Here is a 26,605-nt window from a genome sequence, read left to right as displayed (position 1 = left end):
TACAGCTGGAATGTTTTGTCACTGGATTTAAGAAGGACAGTGAGGAGTGCTGAACAAATCAATCATTTACCAACAGGTTTTGCTGTGCGAAAAGTACTTATGATGCTGGCAGAAGCACTTCTCTTGTTGCAATGGTTTCCTTCTGTTCAATCTATTTTCTGAAATCAGTGACTCAAAAATTGCAAGATAGCACTACTGGTCATATAGGTTGATTTATGTAGTACAAGGGCAGCAGGACACACAGGGAGATTGCTAAGGCACTGTAATCTCCTATACTTTGGTGACTTTACCATATAAGTCAGGTCTCTGATGGCTGCATGCAGGCATTTCTTGGTGGATGCGGTTGAGTTAGTCAAGATTTATCTCGGCGCAGCAAAGGCCAGTCCCTTTTTGGCACTGTGTGATGATACTGCCCCATGGATCCACTATCATGGCATGGCCATATGAGGCAAGGAGGTCATTGAATGAGCCAGTCTGCGCAGTGGCCACCACGTACTACTAAGTCTCTATGCCACAAGCTCGCAGAAGTACCTCCCAGTGTGCCAGCCCAGTAGTGAACATAAAGGCTGATGGGAATGTCAGAAGCTCTGCTTCTTCCTGGGTCGGAGTTGAGGACATTTCTGGGAAACGCAGGTCATAATAAACTGCTGGTCAATCTTCCCAACAGGTGAACTCACAGGAGGTAGAATTTCAGAGTCAGGTATGATGAATTTGCTCTCTCTCAGTGAAACTCTTCCAGATATCTGAACATCAAAGAGGTGTGCCTTGTGGTGTACAGACACAATCGATCCCTTGTTGTCCATAATCACGTGAGTTGTGTATTCTCTGACGCTTCTCCCAGTCAATCTTTTTTTCATGTAAACCTACAAATGATAACCACATTCCAGACTCCCTGGCTAGGTTGGAGTATCTCTGCATGAGGTCACCTTCTGAGGTTTCAGCCTGGTTCAGGGTCTCTTCAGTGCTTCTTCCAATGTAATCAAAGTTCTTTGGCAGAAAAACCATACTGGCACTTCAACGAGCAGCTTCGAGGATCAGCTGTGAGCAGGTAGCAAAATTCTACTCCTTGTCAGAGGTGGATGTCATGTGACACACAGCTATGATGGGTTTGGCTGGACTGGCTGTGCTGGACATGCTGCTGATCCTGTAGGGAGGTATGTCAAAGACAAAGTTTGTCAATGGTCCTCGTGTGGCATGCAGAACAATCTTGTACAAAATCTGAGATGGCTTCTGTATAAATAATCCTGTGATTTGATTTATGGTGCAGTGAGAAGGTTCGAAAGTCAGTAGAAGCTTCTAGTGCCCATTGCTGTGAGGTTAAAGCCCTACCTCAGGAAAGATGGGCATTGAACTCTTATAATCAGATTTCGCAAGTGGGTCTCCTGCCCGACCTCTCCACCCACCATAACATCAGAAGGGCCCACAATACTATAGCGGCGGAGGATTGGCTTGATAGAACAGCCGCACTTTGATTGGCTGGTATGGACAAGGCCTTTGACGCAGCCAGTTGAACTAACCTATTCTCATTACTTAAGGAACATAAATTTGGTCTGCGCTTCATCTCCTTTATCTGCCTCCTATATACAGATCTGACCGCTACGGTTCAGATTGTGGACTGTACATCAGCCCCTTTCCTATCCAACACGGCACAAGGCAGGGATGCCCCCCTTTCCCCCTTACTATTTGCGCTTGTGATTCAACCTCTAGCGATATGGGTCCAGAAAGATGCACTGATCTGTGATTTTGAATGGACGCCTGACATCTCAGATCATATTGCGTTATACGCGGATTGACATCCTATTTTTCCTCATAGATCGGAACCCAGAATCTTACAGAAAATATGGGTGTTTGGGGAATTGCCTGGCTTAATTATGAATGTAAATAAATCAAGCATATGGCCCCTACGTGGTACAATTGGGAAGGGCACCTGGCCCACAAACCTGACATCTACCTCAACAGGGCTGCAGTACCTCAGTGTCTATCTTACAGAGGACCCTAAATTATCATGGGATTGCAACATCGGTGTCGCAACCGATAAAGTGTGATCAGATATTAGAGCGTGGTCCGGGCTACTTCTGTCACTATATGGGTGGTCAGCGATCTTTAAAATGATCTCGCTCCCACGGCTCCTATAATATATACAAAATCACCCCTTTCCTGTCCCCCCATCCTGGTTTCGTCAAATCAACACTCTGCTCGGACAGTCCTTATGGGGTGGAGGCGCCTCCCTAGTTGCACTCTGTACTGAGGTTCTTTAATTTTGACTCCATCTAACATTTGTCATCAATTTGCGTTGCCTTTACACAGGCTGCTCTATTCATGAAGTGTCTCTGCCCTTTGGACTGCAACGTGTAGAAAACCCCCCTCTGTCCTTGCTTTGAAATCAATCTCAGACACCAGCTGGCCTAACTGCATCCAGACATGTTCTGCCATTACTGCCATTACTGATTGACCTATAAGTGCTGTAATTGATTGACTTATGGGTTGGGCAGAAATATGACGTAAGGGGGACATTCTGGTTACATGATGTTTTTCTATTGGCTAATATTTTGCAGATCTTGTATGTCCATATTAGGTATTTTGTATGCTTGAGAAGCTAGGACTGCCCCTTTCTTTTATGCTGAGTTTGTAATCCTAAGTATATAAAAGACCTCTGTTTTCTGTATTCTTTAGACTGCCTCATTCAGTTGCTAAAGGCTTCTGTGTGACGTAGTCTCACTTAATTACGTTTAATAAAGATGTCTGTTCATATTTCAGCTTCTTTGCCAGGTTCTTTTGTATTAGTGAGACCCCTGAGAATGAAGATCACAGTTCTTCAGATGGTGCGGCCAACGCGGGCTTCATCAAAGAAGTGACTTTCTGTGGGAGTGATCTTGTCAGAAGACTGAAATCTACTGAGGAGGACAGAACAGAATTCTACTAAGAAGGTACTCTGTGCACAGGGATTCTGGAGATTCTTCGTCTCTGCAGCCCAGTATATTTCTGCTCTTCCTGATTTTGATCCTCCACATGATGTCACTCCTGACTGAGAACCTTTTTGGCGTGAGTATTAAAAAAAAAAAACAAAGAGACCGTTAGGTCATTTAGAACTTGACAGTTAGAATTTGGATAACCTTTTGATTGGTAAGAGTAAGGTAGTTTAGTAACGCTTACTGTAGCCTTGAGAACTTTGGAATTTGTGTTGGCCAACTTTGGATTTGTATAGGTTTGTATATGCGAATTGCAATTTGTGTAGAACAGGTAATGAGGAGATTTTTCTCTATTTGGTTTAGTTGAACGGTGCATGTACGAAAAGTACATTAAGCACTACTTTGATTATAATATTGTGTATTTTGCAATATTTTTGGCTTGCCTGTTTCAAAGCTCACATAAGAAGAATGTGTTGCTTTATTTGAAAGGTACCATGTTGTGATGTGAAATTAATTAGCCGGCTCTCCTAGAAGGAATACCTAAATAGGTAGGTATACAAATATATATCTTCCTTGGTGATTCTGTGATCCCCAGGGAATTAAAATATGACAAAATACAAACAAGGATCCTTTGTTCTGTGCATTTTTTTATTTTTTATATGTAGAGCGATTTTTGGTGTTCTGCGAGTCAAAGCTAGTGAATTGAGTGTATTTTCGCTTCTTGGACATACATCAGTCTGTTGTGCTGTTTTCGCAGTCTTTTGGAACACAATTGAGAAGCGTTTCTTGTAAATATTACTTACAAATAGTATTTACAAATGGTTTGGTTTAAGTACAGTCTGTGGGCTGTCATTTGATTCTGTTCTGAGTATTGGTTTGTGGGTTAAATGTGTGTTTAAATGTTTATGTGGTTTTCCCATTAGTGCAATTTCTGTAAGTGAATAGCGTTGGCGCTATTTATGAAATGCATGGCTAAAGCACGCCGTATTGTGCGTCCTGAGTGTTTGACCCCTTTCTGTTTATGTCTGAAATGAGCTCAAATGTGTGTTTGTGTTTCTTTTTGATGTTTTCAGTCTATTAAGCAAAAATGTCTAAATGCTTAAAAACTAAAATGTAAATTCACATTCACTAGGAATAAAAAAGGCCCCAGAAACGAAATTGGGTGTCTTGCAAAAAATAACTAAACTTACAGCATTTTTCTTAAATATATTGTATTAGATATTAACAGGCAAACACATTATCTGAATACATTGGACCTTGCTGTATTGCACACGCATTTTGAAACTTGAAATTTCTTAGTTTTAGTTTTAAATAGACAGCCACCGTGCTCATGTTACAAACACTTAGAGACAAGCTAAATAAACAGGAATATTTATTCAGCGAGGACTTTGCCCTCAGTTGCACGGGTGAAACTTTGCATTTCAGAATGTTGTTTTAAAAAGGTTTCAAAACTAAGGTTCAATATTTAGTATTATAGGAAGACATTTTAATTAAGGGTTTTCCTCTCTTTAAGCATTCCTGTAAGTATATTCTTGGCTCAGTTGCTAAATAATAATTAACCCATGTAATGAATAAACATTTAACAAGAAAGAAACAGAAACAGATGCTAAAACAAGATAAGGCAAGTCCAAGGAAACTAAAAAGTTAACAATGTCTCGAACATTGATTGGCAATCTCAGATAAAGATCAATCAGGGAAATTGGTTTTGCGAGGTCAGTTTCGGGTGAAGAAGTTAGTTTCTTACAGTTTAAAACTGGTTAATGTGTACATGACCTGGGGAGGCCAGGCCACTTTGTTCGTCGGCCTACGTGGCACAGAGCAAAAAAAAAGAAAAAAAAGAAAATGAAGTCAAATTCGAGGAATTACAGAGCCTTAATATGTGGAATTATCAAAAATGATTGGGTTATAAAAATAAGTGCTACAAAATTCGTTTTTTACTATTCATGAAGCCTAATACTTATACTGTGACCTCCTAGCATTATAATTTAATTTAAGTTATGTTATACTGCATAATGAGGACATTAGCATATAGAATTTCACTTGACGCAGGCGTGAAAAACTCATTTTTCTCAGGATTTGCATGAGATATGTCTAATGTCCAATCTCTGCAATTTGTAAAAAACATTCTGAGGATGATTAATAAGTAATGCAATTGTAGGATCTTTATTTTTAAGTGCCCCAAATATCAAAGTCGAATTTGGGTAAAATTTGGGCATTTGTGCCATTTACAATAGCTTTAAAGTGCTTTGGGCTTCAGTAAATGCATGCATTTAGGTATAATACAAATTTGCAGGTTGTTCCCATTTGGGTTTGCTTTTAAATGGCTCAGTGAGCCAATGTGCCTGGTGCAGAGGTTTGAGTTTAATAACAGGGTGGAAGGTTTTAACTTTTGCTGGACCTTACTGAGACCTTCATCCATTTAAGGTTGATGAAATGAGTACCATTGCAAACAAGCATTTGTTCTAAAAACTGGTATGTGTGTTGTTATGTTTTGCGAATTAGTCACAGTAACTGTTTTAATAATCTAAGTATAGAAATAAATTGTAGCCCCTAACAGAAGTAATATCTATATCATGTGTTTTTAAATAGGGTTGGTTATTGCAGGTTAGAAAGAATTGGGAAGGTTTTTTGTCTTTTTTCAGCCATAAGAGTGAGGAAGAGATAGAGGGCTGAGGAGCCCGCAAGGCAGATTTTGACCTTAAGGTCAGTGAGGTAGGATAGGAGTAAGTGTAACAGATGGAGAAATGATTGCTTGGAAAAGCAGGGCCTCAAAGGGTGTTGGCGCACGGGACACGCAGAGTGTCTGTGAAAGAGTTTTTGGGACGTCGAAATTGGGGTGGTTTAGCATGTTTTCAAAAGATGGTTGGTAACAGTTGATATTTTGTGTATGTGCAGTGTTTTTCATATTTTTGTAATTTATCCTTTTATGAATTGTTCCTGCTGGTCCTGTGTGTCAGCAGCGACACAGTTAGTTGTATTTGACAGCCACGTCTCCACTAACTGGTGATCTGCTGTCAAAAGGAGGGTGAGGATTTTAAGCCTGACAAATTAAGCAGGCCTGAATATTCTGTTTTGGGTTGTGGCTCTTGCTAAAGGTGACTTAAACTTTTCATTTTTTTCCCCTGAAAAAGGAATTGGAACATTAGCTGAGATTACCGTATATGGTGTAGCGGCCAGCGGTAGAGTTTAAATTTGTGTACTATTTTGACTTTTTGTGTATCACCCATACTCTTGGTATTGTGTCACAAACTTGACTATCACCTGAGTAATTTCTTGTTCTTCCTATAGATTTTTCTTTTGCCATTTCTCCCCTGATTGATGTCACATTGTGCCTAGTTATTGGGGATTGTAGCTGTGTCCTAGTTCCATTTCCCTTTTCCATATTCCTTTCACCAGTTAGCCCATTTTTTTATTGTTGGTGTATTATTCAGGTTCACACTTCCAGATTGCAGTAATGTACCATGGACCCCCATATTATGTATAATTCCCTTTTGTATAACCAGACTTTTTTTAAAAGAATTTTCCTTCGGCCTACTTTGATGTTTTCCAGTCTGACTGTCAGGGTAGTGATGGACTGGTTAACTGACTTGATACTATAGTAAGACAAGTTTTCCACCTCAATAGGAGACACCTTACGTTTTTTTGAATATGACAAATTCAATGCCTATTCTAAATTGGTTTTTAGTTCCTTTTTTCTGCTGCTTTAATTTTTGATGGACCAGATGTGTTTTAATAATGGAAATACCAGGACTCTCTAGTTCTTGTCTTTTGTTTCCACATTTGATCATTAGCCTTTGTATTGTATAGTGCACCTGATGCACAGTTATTAAAAAGGAGGTATTTACATGTCTTTGATAATATGTATTATGCGATTTCTCTTTTGAGGTGTTGTAGATAAAGAATTAGAGAACACCTATATGTAATCATTGAGAGAAAAAAATGTGTTTGCCCCTTTAGACAATGCCACCATATGTGAGGATATCCATTCAGATAGAATTCCCATGTCGCTATAGATGGTAGAGGATATGCTCTCACACGGAAACCCAATTGAAGAGGCTAGAGACACTGTTTTTTCTTCTGCCTTTGTCTTTGTATTACCTTTGAGAATGACAGTGTGTTCTAGACCAGAATTGTCCCATGGCGTATGGCCACTCCCTCGCAGATTGCAGGCCACCTGCTTGCAATCCCCTTGTTAAAACACTGAACTGTTTTTGTACTTAATTGAAGGAAACTGTTTCACATTTCCTACGTCACTAGGTTCTTCCAGGATTAAGTCATAATAACCTGCGGAACTCATCCACAATCTCATCAGTGACTGCTAACAGATGAAAAGTCCCAGCACCCAGACAGCGATCGCCAGCGTGTCATCAGTGGTATCTCCAACGTATTGTACTTGCTTCATCAGAAGGCGTGGAACATCAGAAAAGAAGGAGGAGCTGCTTTTGCCACAGAACCAGAGTTTCAGTGCAAAAGAGCGACCTGTCATGTGCTGGTAACCTCTGACAGTAGGCAGTCCATTGAGCCCCTTGGCCTGAGTTTTGGCCACACACACCCTTTTCTTTGCTCCAACAGAAAGGCAGTGCACCGGACGATCCAGGATTGGAAAAAGGCACTACATTGTGGTACCTATGATTAAGTGAAAGAGCAGCTTGTGCGTTCTCTGACACTGAATAGAGAGTGACAGTCTGTTGCTCTTTCCCGATTAATAGTACTTGGGTCTGCATGAGATGATCTGTGCCCATGATCAATGAAGAGCACACTATCTGTAGTTCCTGCAGCACAGGAAATATTGGTGCACTGCATTGAGACATTGAGACTTTCAAGTGAGCTGTGAGTGTTTGCCAAGAAGGCACTCCAATGGATACTGGGAAACATCATTTTCATGAAAGGCCTGAATGAAGAGGCCCATGCGGAAGAAAACAACAGAAACAGATTTTGATGGACAATAGAAGTCTGCCAGAGAGGCTTAGACGGACTCTGTGTATTTCCCATGCGATTGCATAGAATGGGTGTTTGGAGACTGATTCTTATTGTTTTATTGGCATTGTCAATAGTTACTGAAATACATAATGTTTGCAAAATAATTTTAGGATTTGCCTGTGTAATGGCAAAAGGAGGGACTGAAGTAATTTAATTTTGACTCCATCTTACATTTGTCATCATATTGCGTTGCCTTTACACAGGCTGCTCTATTCATGAAGTGTCTCTGCCCTTTGGACTGCAACGTGTAGAAAACCCCCCTCTGTCCTTGCTTTGAAATCAATCTCAGACACCAGCTGGCCTAACTGCATCCAGACATGTTCTGCCATTACTGATTGACCTATAAGTGCTGTAATTGATTGACTTATGGGTTGGGCAGAAATATGACGTAAGGGGGACATTCTGGTTACATGATGTTTTTCTATTGGCTAATATTTTGCAGATCTTGTATGTCCATATTAGGTATTTTGTATGCTTGCAGAAGCTAGGACTGCCCCTTTCTTTTATGCTGAGTTTGTAATCCTAAGCATATAAAAGACCTCTGTGTTCTGTATTCTTTAGACTGCCTCATTCAGTTGCTAAAGGCTTCTGTGTGACGTAGTCTCACTTAATTACGTTTAATAAAGATGTCTGTTCATATTTCAGCTTCTGTGCCAGGTTCTTTTGTATTAGTGAGACCCCTGAGAATGACGATTACAGTTCTTCAGTACCTGCTTCCAGTCAACATACTGCGGCAGAATAGCTGCCGCTGATATGCAGGCCTATCATGCAGCATCACATCTGCAGGTAGTTAATGATTGGTGGTATGGGCCAAGAGACGACCCGGCTTATGCTGTAGAGAGATGGCTCCTTGATGACCCTACACTTTTGTCACATTTATACAGCTGACTGGATGTCCAGACCCTACCACCTGCTACCAGAGTGGTAATACTCACATGGCGACAAGCTCTTAGGTGGATGGGTTGGTGGGGCCACCTTACATGGGTAACACCCATATGGGGCAATCAACTGTTATCCACTTAGATGATCTGCAGGCCTTTCGGGGCTGGGACCAGATTGGATTCTCCACCATAGGAGATGTAATGCACAGCCTAAATCTTAAATCATTCCAAGAACTTAGCCGCGAATACTCTATGTCAAACACCCAGGTCTACAAATACCTGCAATTCCAACATGCTAACACAACACATCTCCCGAACTTCAACCCACTAGAGGGTAAACTCCAAACTTGAGATCTAGGTGACCACAAAATCCCTAAAATATATCAATCTCTTATCACAAATAGAATCACTACTTTAGAAAAATTGAAAACCTCCTGGAAGATAGATATCGGTCCCCTAGATACCCATGAGGAGCTGCCATCTCCACGAGATTGCGATGAATTCAATTCAGGATCCTTCACAGAGCCTATTATACTCGCTATAGACTGTGGCAGGCTGGCCTGATAGAATCATCTATATGGTTGAGATGTCGGAAAAATAAAGGCACATTAATACACACAATATGGTCATGTCCACTGCTTGAGAAATTTTGTCTGGCGTTATAGCATGCTTGTCTGATATTTTGGGGTAGATGCTTCCCAAATCTCCAAGGCTTACCCTGCTCCGAATGTATGATGTTACAACGCATACATTTACAATGCATGCCCTTACAACGCAGTTTTTACATCGCAACGTCCACTACAACACATTCCATTACATCACATGACATTACATCGCAAATTAAAAAATGTACTTTACACCGCATTCCATCACATCGCATACTACCTTTACAACGCAAACCATTACATTGCATTTAAGGTAAGTATTGGATAGTATAGGGGTACAAATTACTATTCTAACTTCAGGGGGTGCAACAGTAGGGTAAGTGTTGAATAGTGTAGGGGTAAAAATGACTAGTCTATCTCCAGGGGGTGCAACAGTAGGGTAAGTGTTGGATAGTGTAGGGGTTAAAATTACTATTCTGACTCCAGGGGGTGCAACAGTAGGGTAAGTGTTGGATAGTGTAGGGGTACTATGCGTTGTAATGGTATGGGTAGTAATGCCTGCATTGTAGTGATGTGTTTTAAGGGACGTTGCGATTTAATGACTGCGCTGTAAGTGTAGTGCGATGTAATGACTGCGTTGTAAAGGTTGTTTCTCCCTTGCTCCACATAACAGATGCGGTAGGGGCAATAGATACAAATGTCACTTACTGTGGGTGGGTCTCATTCTAGGCAAAAGGGACATTGCAAGATTATGGAAATCAGATAAACCCCCGGGAATCAGGGCATGGAAAAAAGGTATGGACTTCTATATGGGGTTAGAACTACTGTTATTTCGAGCCTGGGGATGCCTGCAGAAGCATTCTAAAATTTGGAAAAGATGTGCTAAATACCGTGGACTAATACATGCAGATCATCCTTCGATTTCAGAAATCATAGACTCTATGCCCAAAGCAAGACATCCGACAACATGACTTGTGCATGGTCGCTCTTGATGGACTTCAGCACTACCAGAGGACTGACTTATTCAAATACAATGAATCTGGCATTGGGTTTAAATGTTTTGTTTGACCAGTTAATATGTGACATGATAAATGTATATGGCCTATCGGCCATTGTGTATTTAAATGTAATAAAATGTGTTATGAAAAAAATGATATTACTGACCAACAAAGGGGAGAAGAGTGACATCGGTGAGCTACAGATCAGCATGAGTGCCCTCTTTGTGTGCATACATGCTTTTATCAGTGCATGTGATACATATGTGCACAGCATGACCAAGCAAAGAAGATGCAATAATGGTCAGAGTGACACAATTTAGAAACAGGAATGGGAAAATGCAAGAAGTAGCCCTCTCTCAGGGAGTCTAAATGGGTCAACAACCTAACAGGATGAGACCTAGGGAAAATCATAACAGTGTATTGAATTTGAGCAGTGTTGCGAAAAACTAGGTAATGAAACTCTGCAACATATTTTGTTTTTTAAATAGAAAGGATCATCAGGCACACCATGGTCAACATACATATCCTCTCAAAATCTCAAGGACTCTATCACTCACAGAGAGGTAGAGACGTATTTCTGAAAGGTAATTCAGAGTGCGTAAAGTACTACTGCTTTACATACTCCAAAACACAATGCATAAACCTACGACGAAGATCTCAGGCTCTGCTTTGCGTATTCTTTCCTGTATGGAGCTCTGTGCCACGCACATGTAGGTAGAGGATTTTATAGTAAATGCGGGTGAGACAAGAGGGGGAGGGGGGAAAACAAGAAGTGATTACTGCAAAATGGGTTGGATTAGGGAAATTAAAGGGGGGGTGTAGGATGAGACATGCTTATACAAAAACACATTCACAAAAGAGTAAGACAATTGCTATTCGCAAAATAGACTTCTATTTTTACTACATCTCTACCACAGTCAAAATAGACTCAAATGTTCTCCAGCCAGGCCTAGGGTAAATAAAGCACCATGCATGGTCTGTCGCTGGTTCTGCATTACACTCTCATAGAAATCAATAGAGCATAAGAATAACACGGACAACACATAGGAAAATAAAGAGAAAAAAAGTACCGTATTTTTCGTCGTATAAGACGACCCCCTACTTTTCTTGATAAAATGTAGGTTTCGTGCTATACTCGCCGTATAAGACTACCCCCACTTCCAACGCAGTCCAACGCTTTGCCTCTTACTTTTCGTTTGCTTTCGATACTTGCCACCATTGCCTGCGTAACGTTCTTTCTTGTGTTTGAGTGCCCTCCATTTATTGCCAATCAGTCACCCTCTTTAGAGCAATCTTGCAGTATTGGCCGCACTGTTGCCTCTGGCTGGCGAGGGGCTGATATCATGTTGTTCTGTTTCCTACCTCTTACGGTACTTTTTGTTTGCTTTTGATACTTGCACAGTGCCACCATCGCCTACGTAACGTTCGTTCTTGTGTTTGAGTGCCCTCCATTTATTGCAATACTATACCGTACCTCTACTTGCACACATGTCACTTTTTCCTCCTGTAATGCACCATTTCCTAATGAGAAGCGGTCTGACACCTTCGGATGAAGTCCGCGCTATGTAAAAACGCATGAATACTTTCCGTAAATTTTGGCACCCGGCGTATAAGATGACCCCCGACTTTCCAGAACATTTTAAGGGGTTAAAAAGTCGTCTTATACGCCGGAAAATACGGTAAATGTTTTTCCCACTTCTTCGATATGTTGAAACTAATTACAACAACAACCAGTAGCATACAGGTTGACTGCATTAGAAAGGAATGCATACAACAAAAACTTTTTGGGTTCACTGTGTCAGTGAGTGTATTTGTAGATTAGCTCTTTATTTTGAGGAACAACTATTTGAGGAAGAAATAGGGGGTTTACAGGCAAATGATCAACATTTTGAACATGTCCAGTGAAGTGGACATTGCCAGATACCACTTCTCATGTGATGTGATCCTTGGCATGGTTGCAGATTGGGAGCAGGAGCTTGATTCACCTACAGCCTCCTCCAATACTGTCCCTGCCCATGTAAAAATACTAATTTAATTCCAATTCCTGGCTACTGGGCCTTTCCAGGTTGTTACAGGAGACACTGAGTGCATCTTGCAGCAAGTCATTCTCAGTGCTTGCAACTGACAGAAATTCAATGGGTGGCAAGGGAATTCCACGGCATTGCCCATTTGCCTCGAGTATTAGGTGTCAACGATTGCACCCAGATGGCATTTCAGCCACCATGTTACAGAGAACAGCATTTCTGCAACAGACATGTTGGTACTCCATCAATGTGCAAGCTGTCTGCGATGCCAGGAGATGTTTCACTGATGTGTGCTCTGCACTTCCTGGGAGCAAACAATACAGATACATGTTCCGACAGTCATCTCTTGCACATCAGTTGGTTGCTGGGGATTTCATTGACATGAGATAAATTGTTAAGTTATAATAACATATATTGAGTCTGCTTGTTCACATATGGGATTTCATCTCAAACATAGTAACTGATTATGTCACTACATCATATTAAACTCCCATATCTGCATGTATGTATACATGATGTAAGATATTTAAGATTAGTTCCATATTCTAACCATTACTGCTCCTTTGTTACAGGTGATGATAGGTATCACCTCTCTTGTCATCTTCTCACATGCTTCTGAAGTCCTACATACAGCTTCAACTGAGGTACAATAGTATATACAACAAAAGAAGGTAATGGTGTATACAAGGGTCGCACCTCAAAGTTACTATATGTATGGGCTTACATAGTGAATATAAGTGGTAACCTCACATAGAAAAGTAGGATTGGTGCCACTCAGGGTAAAACACCCCACTACCTAAGGTGTAAAAAACACAAGAACAGCAGTAACTTGTGAAATGTTTACAAACAAAGAAACCCTGGCACTCACAATGTTTCAGATTAAATTACTGACAGTAATCTGTCAGCCTAACCCAAAGAAAGAAGAAGAAGGGAGATTCCTCATAACACAGGAACAGGGGAAGTGCATTCATCTGAACAATCATTGATTTATTTCAGAATTACAAAGTACCAAACTTAATATAAAAAGTTGCAAGGACTAAAACATTACAATCTTGTTAACACAATCATGAAATCTCTTCAATGATGTGGATGGTAGTCCAGTCCTTGTTGTAAAGAACACGGGAGCCAACACGCGTTTTGTCACCACCTTGACTTTCTCAAGGCTCAAAATTGTACAATTTGTACGGCGAAGTTGGACGGCTCAAAGGACGTAATTGAAATAATTCTGTAAAAACAGCATTCAAAGTTTAATAATAGTATTTTGGTCATCTTCGGTCTCCGTTACCGTAGATGATACATTAAATCGTTACCTGAAAGTATTGTATTCATGAACTTTGTATAGACAGTATTCCTAGTAGCGTTGAAGATAAACAATACGGCATCTGGGGCGCTATGATAAGTCCCTCATTTCTTCGCCGATCTCTATTTGAGAAAACCATCTCCTCCCGCCTCTGCCATCGCAATGTGTACACATGCATATAAAAGCTATTATTGTATGCTCTTTTACCATTCTTAAGTCATGTTTCAGATGTCTTGTCAATACGGGGCAGGGGAGCTCCTGTAATAACCAAGGCTACGGTGCAATACAGGTGGAGCCTGCTGCATGTTGCAAAACACCGCCATACATTGGCACTAACATACAGATATAACCCCTAATCCATGGCTATGTCCAGGTTCCCAGGGTGGGGAAAGAATAGGAGTCAGGCTGTGCTGATGCATCTTTTGCTAGTTGTAGGGAACTAGGTTTTTGTTGCAGTACCCCCCTCCCCCACACTTTTTGCCTGGTATCTGGTGAAACATTGACTGAAAGTGTCCTGGGTTCCCCAGCTCCATGATGGATCACGGTACCCCACGATGTTTGGTACCAAACATCTCATCTTAACAAAACCACATGGATGCCAGTGTCAGATTCATTAATACATTCACCCACAGGGCACCTTAGAGGGGCCCCTGAAAACCTGCTGACTACTAGTGTGGTTACCAAGCAGTCTCAGCCAGCCTTTCACCACTAGCATGTTTCTGGCCTCTTGGGGTAAGAGCCTTCGCTTACTTAGGCCGGGGACAAGAGTCTGCTCTGGGCAATGGTGTTCACACCTCATCCAAGCAGGAACTGCCTTTCAGCGTGGGAAGCTTCAAAGGCCTGGCCACCTTTGAAATGCACCAAGGCCTTTCAAACTTCCTGCTCATGCAGTGGCACCCTCTCAATTAGAACCAAGCACCCTGCCTTCAGGTTTGCAAAGGCCTGCTATAGGGGTGACTTATAGCTTTTAAGTGCAGTGACCCAAGATATAGTAAAAAGGCATCTTTAGTAAATGGGGCATGCACCAGCTTACTCAAGCTGCAATGGCCGGCCTGTAGTTCCATTTTGCATGATCTCCCATGGATGGCATGGGGACCTCTTGGGTACCTATGCCCTGGGTACCTTAGAACCATATACTAGGGACTGATAAGGGTACTCCAGTACCCAATCTGGAGTGTACCTAGGTACTGAACAATCCAATTTAGGGAGAAAGCAGATAGACTGGGGTCCTGATTAGCAGAATCCCAGTCAAACTAGTCAAAAACAGTATCACATCAAGCAAAAATTGGGGGTAACCAGAGAAGTAGATCCCACGTTCCTACAAATACCTTTACCTGTCCTGGGATTCTGACCTTGGTTGGGCCCACTAACAAATTCAACTGTTCAGAATCAAGGGCGTACAAACACGCCAACAACTTTAAACCACGATGTCATCAAAACACAATCCATTCACTGTTTCTACATAATACTACAAGCTTGACATAACAGTTGCGACACACAACGCTATTGATACTCACTTCTCAGCTACCGCAAACTACTTCAGAACCGCCTAATCACTGCCGATCCTCTGAACTGGGCCACCGGTTTAGGGACATTGACTGGACTTGAACAACTCCACATTGTTTCCAGAGTATTCTGTCTCCCTACACTTCAGTGACTAACCATCCTCTTATTGCTACCATTTGATGGAGCGGGGTTTTTAAAATTCAATCTCTTGGCATAGTCAACAAACAGAATCCCCCATTTGTCATATGGACCTTTGGTACTCTACTTGAAGCATTAAGAGAGAGCTAGCATTCAGAATTAATCTTCCTTTCAATGAAACCAATCATGTTCCAAAATAATAACTGAGAGGATGGTCCGCAAACATAAAGGTTTATATTTGAATTAACAATTACGATTATAGGAGTCTTCTGTACTTCGTGTATTGGGAAGATGCAACACTCAAGGATGAGCAGATGTGTATCTAATTTTGTTGGATTGGGAATTTAGGGGTTTGCCGACTCCTGGCAAGAGTTGCCATGGGAATGGCTCTGTCGATGGGAGTGAGGTATGAAATCTTGCAATGACTTTCGATTCCGTTTTTAATTGGTGTTACATAACAGTTAGGAGGAAGAACATTTTCTGACTTGGAAGAGAGCAGAACTCTCTATCATTCTGAGACCCTGGAGCGTGAAGGTTCATGCTAAGTAGGCCTAGGCAGTAAATTCCTTTCCGCTTGCGGAATTTGTGGAATTTGGGTAATTTTGCCTTCCGGAGAGGATGCGGAATTGCAAAAAATTCTGCGATCCGTGGCTTTGCGGAATTTTTCGCTTGTAGGCGCTTTCAAAATGCGTGTTCGCAAGATATTTTCCTCTGAGCACACAAACAGCATTCGCGGACTGGAAAAAAGCATTGCGAACGGGTGGAACAAGCAATTCCGCATGTTAGCACAACTTTTGCCTGCTCGTGGAGTTTTTTTACCGTTTCGCAGAGCTTTGCGTAGCACGACTACGCAAATTCCATCCACCCCTAAATTGCTAAACACTTTTCCAGTTTCCTCTGAACCTCTTCTGAGGTTGATGCTGACACCTTCCTCATTTATTCTTTAGAAATCACCTGAGTATTTTCATTCCTAAATTTGTTAGTGATAGGTTCTTAATGGAACACTCAGTTTGGATTATTTGCATTCTTTCCACACTGATTATTTGCATTCTGTACTTCTTAAAACTCAAATTCAGAGCTTTTGGGCACCATACTAATTTTCCTGTAATAATACAATTCATTAATATTTTTCAATTTTGCTGATTGCTATGAATTTCACCGCATCTGCTGCCAACCTTTCAGTCTTCATGCCACACTATTAATTTAGTACAAAATAATGAGCCTTTCTCTAACTAGCAAGCAAAGGATAAAATAAACAGCATACGAAGAGTCTGAAAATGTCTCAAACTCAGCTAAGGCCCAATGTCAAGCTAGAGTAACTCAGGAATCAAAATGGAAGCACATTATAACATTATTGACTATAAAAAACAAGCTTTCATCATTGTGAGATGAATATTCAATAAATGTAAATACATGGGTTATTTATTCACTCCAAAACAACTGCGTGTGTTTTTCTAAATGCGCACATCAATGTTATCTACAATAAAGCATAAAGGTGTAACACACTAGTTAATGAATTAAGGCACACGTTGAATATATGGCGCCTCATTTATGAAAAGTGATGCATGGCTGCGTGAAGACAGCAATACGTCACTTTTCACTGCGCCCTGCTTGCGAGACCAATGATGCATCATATTTACAGTATGACGTATCATGTCGCAAGGAGTTACAGATACGTCAGTATTTCTGACGTATCTGTAGGCGCAAAAGTGATGCATTGCTGGAGTGTGTCACAAAAGTGACGCAACTCCAGCAATGTGTCCTTTCACAGTGGGGCAAGCCCCACTGTGAAAGGGCCTGCGTCAGTCTTACGCCTGCTCTGAGGCAGGCGTAAGAAATTGACGCATTTGTGTCCTAGAAGTGGCGCAGTGAAATCTTATAGATTTCACTGCGTCACTTCTATGACCCTGTCTTGCGTCAGAACGCCCCCCCTGCATACATTATAACTGGCATAGGTATAATGTGGCGCAGGGGTTTACAAAGTGACGCATCTACATAGATTCGTCACTTTGTAAATATGGTGCAACAAGGCACATTTTTTACGCTGCTGGTGCGTCACAAAAAGTGACGCACCGGCGGCGTAAAAGTGAGGCACTGACTCATAAATGAGGCCCATGGATTATATATTGTAGCACATGAATAGAGTATATGTAGAGAGTGACGTCTAAACTACTCGGCGCTACAGCACATGACAATATAAAAATAAAAAATAAAGACTACATTATCGCTCATTCACCTTCTGTACTAGAGCATGGTTATTATGAGGGGGTCCTGCAGCACCCACAGTCCTCGTACTTCCAGCACCTATGCTATTGACCTGCCATGTTGTAGATAAATGGTTCTGTCATATTCAAAGTACAGTATTTCCGACTCTGAACCTGAATCAATGGGGCAACCAGGTGGGTGACCTGTTTCATTTTGTATCTTTGGCAGATTATAGAAATAGGCGGTCATTGGGTTCTCTGCTATTTGGAAATCTGCGATCTTGTGCAACATGTAACATGTTTCCACTTGCTTGCACAGTGCCTCCGGGGAATACAGGGGCACTCATGTCCCTGTGTGGTCAAGACAGCTGAAATGAGACGCAAGGATGCCTAAAGAATGTTCTATGGTGGCCGCTTTTATACTTATGTGTGCCCTTTTGTATCCCTGTTGAGGCTGTGTGGCTGGTCATTGGAAGGGATTGAGAAGATGCAAAGAGATGTCATACACAACATGATTCCTTTGTGCCAACATAAAATTACTTTTACGTCTTTTTTTATTTTTACGTTACAAACAAATTTACAAATTCAATTAATTTTATTGGTAGGACAACATATAGAGCGGACAAAAATGGCATGATGTAAGTCAGTGATTTGGGAACATGAAAGGTCAACACCTCCAAATTTATAAACACACTTTTATTATATTATTTCATATGTTTTAGACTTATCAGCTATCTGGTTCTCACATGTTCCAATTGAGCATGGAGCATCTGCCATGCCGTTCTACAGAGCCTCCTGTGCCATGGTGTCAATTAGAATAATCCGCAAATGTAGCTGGTAGGATATCCCCAGTAATCCTATCCAAGATCTGACGGTCCTTCCAGCACTTAAGGCATTCTATTCCTGTTTGGGTGTGTACATCAACTGCATTGCAATGTGTGGCAATGTCCTTACAATCGGGACACATGCTGTATTGCTCATCTGGGTGCTGTTGTGATGAAAGGATAGAACAGGTAGCAGAGAACATGTTCAAAATCCTGTTCTTATTTGTAATTTCCCATTTCCTGTTTGTAGTGGTAGGTGGAGGTCTCCACCCAGAGAACTGTGTTCTCAGTGTTGCATACAGAGGTCTAAGTGTTGCACACATAGCTCGCTCCCATGCATATGGAGATGTCAATAAACATATGGAAGGAGGTTACATGGTGAAGGAACTTAGTTGCTCTTCTTTATTAGCAACAACACTTTAAAGATAACAAAGTATGCATATATAGTTATGCAAAGTAATAGAATTCTTAGTTTTGTAATAAAAAATGAGAGAAATTTAAGTGTATGCGTATTAATAAATTGAGAAGAGCATGTTTGATTGAGGTATCATAATAGTGAATCAGTATTGTCTTAAGATGGTATATGTAGACAGTGTAATCCACCATTCATCATTGACAAAACAATGTGCTTCTTTGATTCCTGCGTGGCTTGACTTTGCAAAGGCTTGTTTGTGCTCCCGCCGGACACCAACCCCTCAGCACTCGACATCCTTCGTGGGACAGCTCGTATTCAGGTCCTGGTCTTCCTCAGCATCACCTGGTCCTCACAGCTGCAGAGTCAAGGTCATCATCATCTTACCTGAAGCACCCGATATCAGAGGGCATTCATCTTCCAAGTCACCTGGTCACCCCTGAATGACGTAGACTCTGTCCCCTCTTCTTTCAGGTACTCCTCTTCAAGAATCCATGGACACTTTCTCCTCTTCCAGCAGTGGCACTTTCCTGAAGTCCACCATTGGGTTCGACAGCCGTTTCTGGCACAACATCACACATATGCACCCGGCTTCCCTGGTGTAGGTAACGTGGGTACTAGGGTATCCACGGGTGGGGTGGCGCTTCATCCTTCTGTCTTCCACGGCGTTTCTTCAGGGTCCACTGGGAAGGGTCTTTAATCTTTAAAAATCCAACTGTGACTTGCACATAGACTTGTATGGAGCATGTATCCATGTTTCCACACTGCACACGCTCTCCGTGGGGTCCATATCTACTTACCTTGGGTGGTTCTGTGGGTCCCCTGCAATTCTACGTCCTATTGACACTGTCTTGATCCAAGTCATGGTTCTTATACCACTTTCTTAGTATATGGTTTGGTCCCCCACAGGGGCCACTGTGTATTTCGTGCTATTTACTGTGTTTCTTTGCTAAAGTATTGTGTGCATTTTGATAATCTCCGTGTTGGAGATACTTGAACATTCTAGAGAGTATTATATAATAAATACATACTTGTATAAGTACTTGGTGTGGTTCTTTTCACTTAGTCTGTACTATAAGATTGCATTCTGGTAAAACACGCTGCTTTACACTCCTTCTGGACTAAGCCTGAAGGCTGCACTCCACAGCTACCACTTAGAGAGCTTTCTAAGGTTGTCTAAGACCTCTTAAATCACCATAAGTGTTGTCTGGACTGGTGCAAAGTACCCACTTACATTAGTGAACATCATATACCAGGCCAGCCTCTCACAGTATTGTTGTTAGATTTGTCTGCTAAAGCTTTGTGGTGTTGGTTGAGGGCGACAATCGACCGCACAATTGAGATACGGACGGTGGCCAATTGTTGTGAGTGTACTAATAGTGACTGATGTAAGAAAATCCCTGTTGGCAGGTGTGAACATACATTGGTCAGGGTGATTTTCCACTGGTCGAAATCTCATTGGTGTGTGTGTGGATGTTGGAAAGTTTTTCTGGTTAATTCTTGTATGAGTGATTACTTTGAATTTCTTTAATGGAGCAGACAAAATATATTTGCTAATTGTACTTACTTTGTGGTTTGAAAGTTGAACGTATGGGAATATTGTAAAGGAGGGTGAACCACTGCATGGAGTGAGGATTGCATTAGACAATATTGAGCTGGGATAGTCTGGTTGGTGTAGATGTCGCGCTGGGAGTGGTTGAGACATCACTATGCACCACACTGGGATAGATCTACGCAGACAGAAGTTGCACTGTGATTGGACACAAGTGCCAACTTTAATTATATTGTTATTTTGGCTGAATTGATGACCTTTTGAATTTTTCTGTTTTCCAATTTCTTTGTATTTTTTTTACATGCTATTAATGTGATCATGACATTTTTCAAGGCATTTAGAGAACTGATGAGAGGTGATGTGAGATTTCATGTCCATGAGGGTGAGGAAGCTCCCCCAAAATATACGCCAGGTCATTTTATGGTGACAAATGTAGGGCTCATACATGTATGTGACTTTGTCAATGGTGCATGATTACAGAGAATGAAGGTACATTGAGATTTCCATAATATGGCACATTTAATTTGAGAGTTATTGAGAATTGCATGATTTGAAACCTCCCCCTAGACCAGCACAATACATTATCACTGAGAACAACTTATTTCAGCGTCTACTGTGTCTGTATTATGGAACCCCAATGGATGCGCTGCGAGCATTTCTGAAGATAGAAAAAGTGAGAAATGCATTGCATTAGTACCTATAAAATATTAGATCCAAATTTGGACCAAAGAGAAGCTTGGCTCCTATAAACACACTTTACTTGATCTTATGAAATATCTATATTATAGTTCTTTACCATGGTTCACTCATATATCAAACATTCTCCATAATATTGGTCTGGAAGATCCTTAATAAAACTGGAAAACATTACTAAGGTTAGTCTTTTTTTTTTATATTGAAATTTTTGGTAACAATTTAATCAAAACATAAAGAACATATTTAGGAAAAAAGATACAAACAGGCTTTCACATTCTTATCAAAAGAAGAAAAAGAAAAAAGAAAAAGCACTGATTAGTCAAAATACAATCCCCAGATTTTTTCAAACTTTTTTATCCCCCCAATTCTCTGAGCATAAAGTTGTTCGCTTTTTCTAACTTTCTTCATTTTTTGCAACCATTCCGGGTACAAGGGAACCTGAGTTGAGCGCCAATTCTGCAGCAATAATGACCTAGCCACTGCCATTATAATGTATATCAATTCTACAGGATACTCTAAAGATTTAAGATCCGGATCAAAGCTATACAACATTAGTTTAACATTCCAGAAAATCTTAATTTTATAATATAATTGAAGAAAGGCAAAAATTTCATCCCAAAATAGCTTAATTTTATGGCAATGAACCATTGTATGAGACCAGTTGGCTGAATCAAAATGTAGGCATCTAAAGCAATTGGAGGAAGCATTTATATACATTTTGGCAATGGTCGCCGGAGTACGATATAAAAGCCATTTGCTAAAGAAAAGCATTCTGCGCCAATTGGCTCCCCTCAATAAACTAAAATTAAATGTATTAATGGTCTTCCAGGTATTAAGGGATAACCCGTGGTTTTCCTGTTTCTGCCATTTTTTAATTGCTTTAGAGCTCAAATCTCCTTCCTTACTCTGTGCTAAACAGCGTTTCCATTCCCCCGTTTTTTTTTTATCCGTCTATCCAAAAAAAGATCTTTAGTCAATTGTGTAGGATTGCTAATGTGTAATGGGTCCATTTGTGCCAGACTTTTATAAATCAGATTATAGGAACCTATCAGCAAGAAATTCCCCTCAATTAACCATACCATTTCTGCTAGGGATATCCAGGATCCATTCCTAATAAAATCTGACAGTATGGTAAACCCAGCACGCTTCCAATTTGCAACTATTCCTAAACCGATTTTAGCCCCTATAAATGCAAAAACACTCATCAAGGGGGATTTTTAATTAAAAAAGGGAAGAGAGTATCTTTTGAGCATAGCGTCACGTCTTTTAAAAAACCAATTCAAAATCTTGTAGCGAACAAATTTGGGTGATTTGGGGACCTGAAGAGGAGAGGGGATTTGGATCTCAAGGCAAATTAAATCATAAAAAAAGTTAAAAAATAAAATCTGATCGTGAGTTTCGTTTTGAAATCTGGCCAAATACTGTGCAAAATAAGCATTGTAATAGTCTTTAAGATTGGGTAAGGAAAGACCTACGTGTTCTGTGTCCTCATAGAGTGTCGCTATTGCGATTCGAGGTGTTTTTTTAGCCCACACAAAGCCTAAGAACATGGATTCTACTTTTGAAAAAAAAGTACCAGGCAGAAAAGAGATGGTAGAAAATAAAAAAATAAATAGGGGAAGTACGGACATTTTTATAAGTGCGACCTGACCAATGATTGATAATGTCAGCGGGTTCCAGCGTGCAAACATTAAGCGCACCTTCTGAAGAAGAGGGACAAAATTAAGAATATATAAATCTTGAACTGAAGCGGAGAAAAAAAAACAGATATCTTTCAGGTCTTTGATTAATACAGCCACCTATATCAGGATGTAATTTTGGGTCTGCCCCCCCACAAATCAGAATTTCCGTCTTTTTTTTATTAATCCGATAGCCCCCTAAGGCCTCAAATTTTTCAAAAATCTGTAAGACCTGCATTTGTCACTGCATGTCGGGTTTAATTAGTAGCATAATATCGTCAGCATATAATTTAATTTTGGCCAGGAGGGAATAGGGGGGAAATACTCAAACAATTCCGAATTGCGGCTGCTAATGGCTCGAAGAAAAAAGCGAAAAGAGTAGGTGACAAAGGACAGCCTTGCCTTGTACCCCGTTTGACTGAAACTGATCCTACCATGGCTGCATTGATTACTACGTTGGCTTTAGCACCGGTATAAAGATTCTGAATTAAATTAATAATTTACTGTGGGATCCCAAAATACTGCAAAATAATAAAAAGTGTTGCCCAAACCACCAAATCAAAAGCTTTTTCCGCATCAAATAATAAAATTAAAGCCGGAACTCCCCGTGTCTCAAAGAAATCCAAGGCCTCCGTCAAATAATGTGTATTTGTAACTAATTGTCGACCTGCAATAAAACCATTTTGATCAGGATGAATCAAATCTGCGGCAATAGTAATAAAACGTATCGATAATAATTTTGTGGTAATTTTATAATCGGAGTTTAATAATGTAATGGGTCTGTATAAATTGGGGTCCTTACATTCTTTCCCTCTCTTCAAAAAGCATAATACGGTGCCTTCCTGAAAAGACTCTGGAATTTTGCCGCCGTCCAATAAAGAATTTAATAATAACAACAAAAAATCAGAAAAAGAGCTGAAAAAACCTTTAAAAACTCGGCAGGAAGCCCATCCGGGCCACAGGCCTTGCCATTTGGGAGACCCATTACCACCAACTCCAATTCTTCCTTAGAAAATGGGCTTGCCATTGTTACTTAATCTACTTGTGTAAGAGTGGGTAATGCGTGTCTGCCTAAAAAATCGAATAACTTTTGGTGATCAATAATATGATGCTTATCATAGTTCGTTTGATAGTGAGAGAGCATTATTGAACCAATTTCTGCAGACTCTAATGTCTCTCTATGTGTTATTGGGCATTTTAATGAGCGTATCAAATTTGCCGCGGTTTGCTCTTTAGCCTGCCAGGCTAAAAATGTACCTGTAAAGTTACTTTCTTCATAGATTTTTTGTGTTTGTCTATGAAAAATTTCTTCGCTTTGGGCAAAGAAATTGGCACTGAGTTCCCTCTTAGCTTCATTTAATTGCTTTTGGACGCTACTTGAGGGATTACATTGTCGTTGCGCTTTTAAAACCTGAATTTTTTGTTGTAATAAATTTCTTTTCTCTCTAACAGAAGACCAGTCCGCTGCGTCTTTCCCCATAATTACCCCCTGAATAAAGGCTTTCATAGAATCCCTGATAATATGAAGCGGAGCCGTGCCAGTGTTGCGAGCAATGAAGTCTATAATCTCTGATTTTAATAAAGCAACCCTGGTTTCATCATGTAAATGTGACTTATTAAATACCCATCGTTTAGGGACTCTAATATTTTACCCCAGATCAAACTCGATAGCTAGCATCGCGTGGTCAGAAAAACCAGTATGAAAAAAGTTTTGATATGAAAAATTAAGTTGCCTGGAAGCAAGAAAAAAGTCAATGCGGGAAGAAGACTTAAGCCTCCCAGACCAACAAGTAAAGTCTTTTTTTTGTGGATTTCGTATTCGCCAGGGGTCACACAGGTCAAGTATTGTCATATTATTGGACATAGATTTAAACGATTTAGGTTTAAGCTGTTTTTTTGAAAGAGTAGTGGAATCTAATTTAGTGCTCATAAGAATATTAAAATCCCCTCCAATAATAATATCTCCACCCACCATTAGCAAAGACTGAAACAGATCATCATAGATCGCGGGGTTATCATCCACTGGGGCATAAAAACTAACAAAGGTAATCGTCCTTTGTCTATTTTTCACCTTACATGTGGCCCAGCACCAATGACCAGAGCCACAGACTCCTGTCTGTAAAATTTCAGCACCCATGTTTTTATTTAAAAAAAGAGCAACTCCCTGTTGGGCTGTTATAAATGAAGAAAAACCCCTATATGAGGCCCATGTTTTAAACATAGAGAAATCGTCTATTTTGGCAACTGAAATGTGAGTCTCCTGTAGCAATATTACAGCAGGATTTTCGGTTTTCATCCTGTCTCTATTGCTCGCATTTTTTTCTTATTATTTACTCCATTGACATTAAAGGAAATTATTTTAAGACCCCTAGTAGTAGACAATCAAGATTATAAGAATAAACATTTCCTCAGAAATAATGCACATTTTCTATTCTATCTCTTTTCCTTATCGTTATATTGCATATATCTGGCCAACAAAAACCATAACACAAAAAAACTAAACAGCGAAGAGCACCAAAAACTTCAAACTTTTTTCAACCCCATCACCCGTGTTCCCCGACCCCATCTTACCCTCATCCCGTGGCCCATCTCCTACTCCTATTTTACTACCCCACGCCGGCCACAGAGCCTTAACCCCTAACATTGAGGTGTCTTGTTATTACACCCCTTAACCCCCGAACACCCTTCCCCCATCCCCAGCCTCCCCAAAAATAGAAAGAAAAAGAAAAAGAAAGTAGGCCTATTCAGAAGTAAACCCAGCATTTTTGGAGGTAAGTAAAGTAAAGTCAAATCAAGTCCTTCTAATCACACGACATCTTATTGAGCAACTCCTGTGCTTCATCGACATCTGTCAGCATATAGAATTTGCCTTTGACTAGAACTTTTAATTTTGACTGCTAAGCAATCGTAGCTTGGGCGCCCTTGGCTCTGAACAGCTGAAGGATTTTTACGAATTCCTTCCTTCTCCGTGCCGCAGCAGCGGACATGTCTGAAAAAATTTGACACATTGTAGTGGCATTAGCGGGGAACTGTCTCTGTTTAATGGCCCTAGATAGAATTGTCTCTTTCACTCAGACATCCGCAAAGTTCATCAAAATAGTGCTGGGGGCATAGAATTAGGAAAGCACTGGGCCGGAACCCGATGAGCCCGGGTGATCGTTAAGTCTCCCTTATATTCAGGGATTACTTCATGCGTGAGAAAAGAGGTAACCCATTGAACCATTATCGACCCCTCTATTCCTTCAGGAACTCCTACTATTCTTAGATTGGATCTTTGGTTATAATTCTCCAAATCATCCAGTTTGGTTTTTAAAGCCTTAGAGGTTTGGAACACGATTTTAACATCCCTCTTAATCTCCGTCATTTGGTCCTCCAGACCAGAAATTCTGCCCTCAGCCTCTGGTAAACGAGCTGGAAAGGTGGACACCAAGTCCTCGATTTTGTCCAGTCTTAGGTGTATCACAGTCAGCTCAGCTTTTTGAGACTGTTTCAATTCCCTCACCTCGTCCAGAATCAGGTTCAGCATGTCTTTGACTGTCATCTGAGTCTCAGTATCCATCTCTAAGATTGGACTAAATGGATCCACAGCACCTGCAGATTTAAGGTCAAGTTGCGTTACTGCGGAATTTACCAAAGTATTCTCTCCTTTACCTTCAGAGAATGAGCTTTTTTTCAGCAGAAGGTAAGAAATTGAATGATATTGCATCAGCTGGCTTGGATGTTAAGCCCACTAATCCAGAAGGAGCGATAGCTGCAGATGTTGTAGGCACTTCTAATATATGGCTTGAGCCTGTAAAAACTATAGGTTGAAGCGGGCTGCTGGGTGCCACCATGCTGGGCTTCTTTTCGAATAGAGGGAATTGCTTTGGGATTTTAAGTCCCACAGGCGTCTGAACT

General features: G+C 40.7%; 1 pseudogene; it reads right to left on the bottom strand.

Moving 5' to 3' along the window:
• Nucleotides 1-270: 270 nt before the first annotated feature.
• On the bottom strand, nucleotides 271-26,267 carry LOC144763289 (deaminated glutathione amidase pseudogene; annotated as a pseudogene).
• Between the last annotated feature and the right edge of the window lie 338 nt (nucleotides 26,268-26,605).

This window comes from Lissotriton helveticus, chromosome 1_1 (genome assembly GCF_964261635.1).
Source record: "Lissotriton helveticus chromosome 1_1, aLisHel1.1, whole genome shotgun sequence".
In the NCBI taxonomy this organism is placed as follows: domain Eukaryota; kingdom Metazoa; phylum Chordata; class Amphibia; order Caudata; family Salamandridae; genus Lissotriton; species Lissotriton helveticus.
The sequence above is the reverse complement of the archived record's forward strand: the minus strand, read 5'-3'. Positions and strand labels throughout refer to the sequence as shown.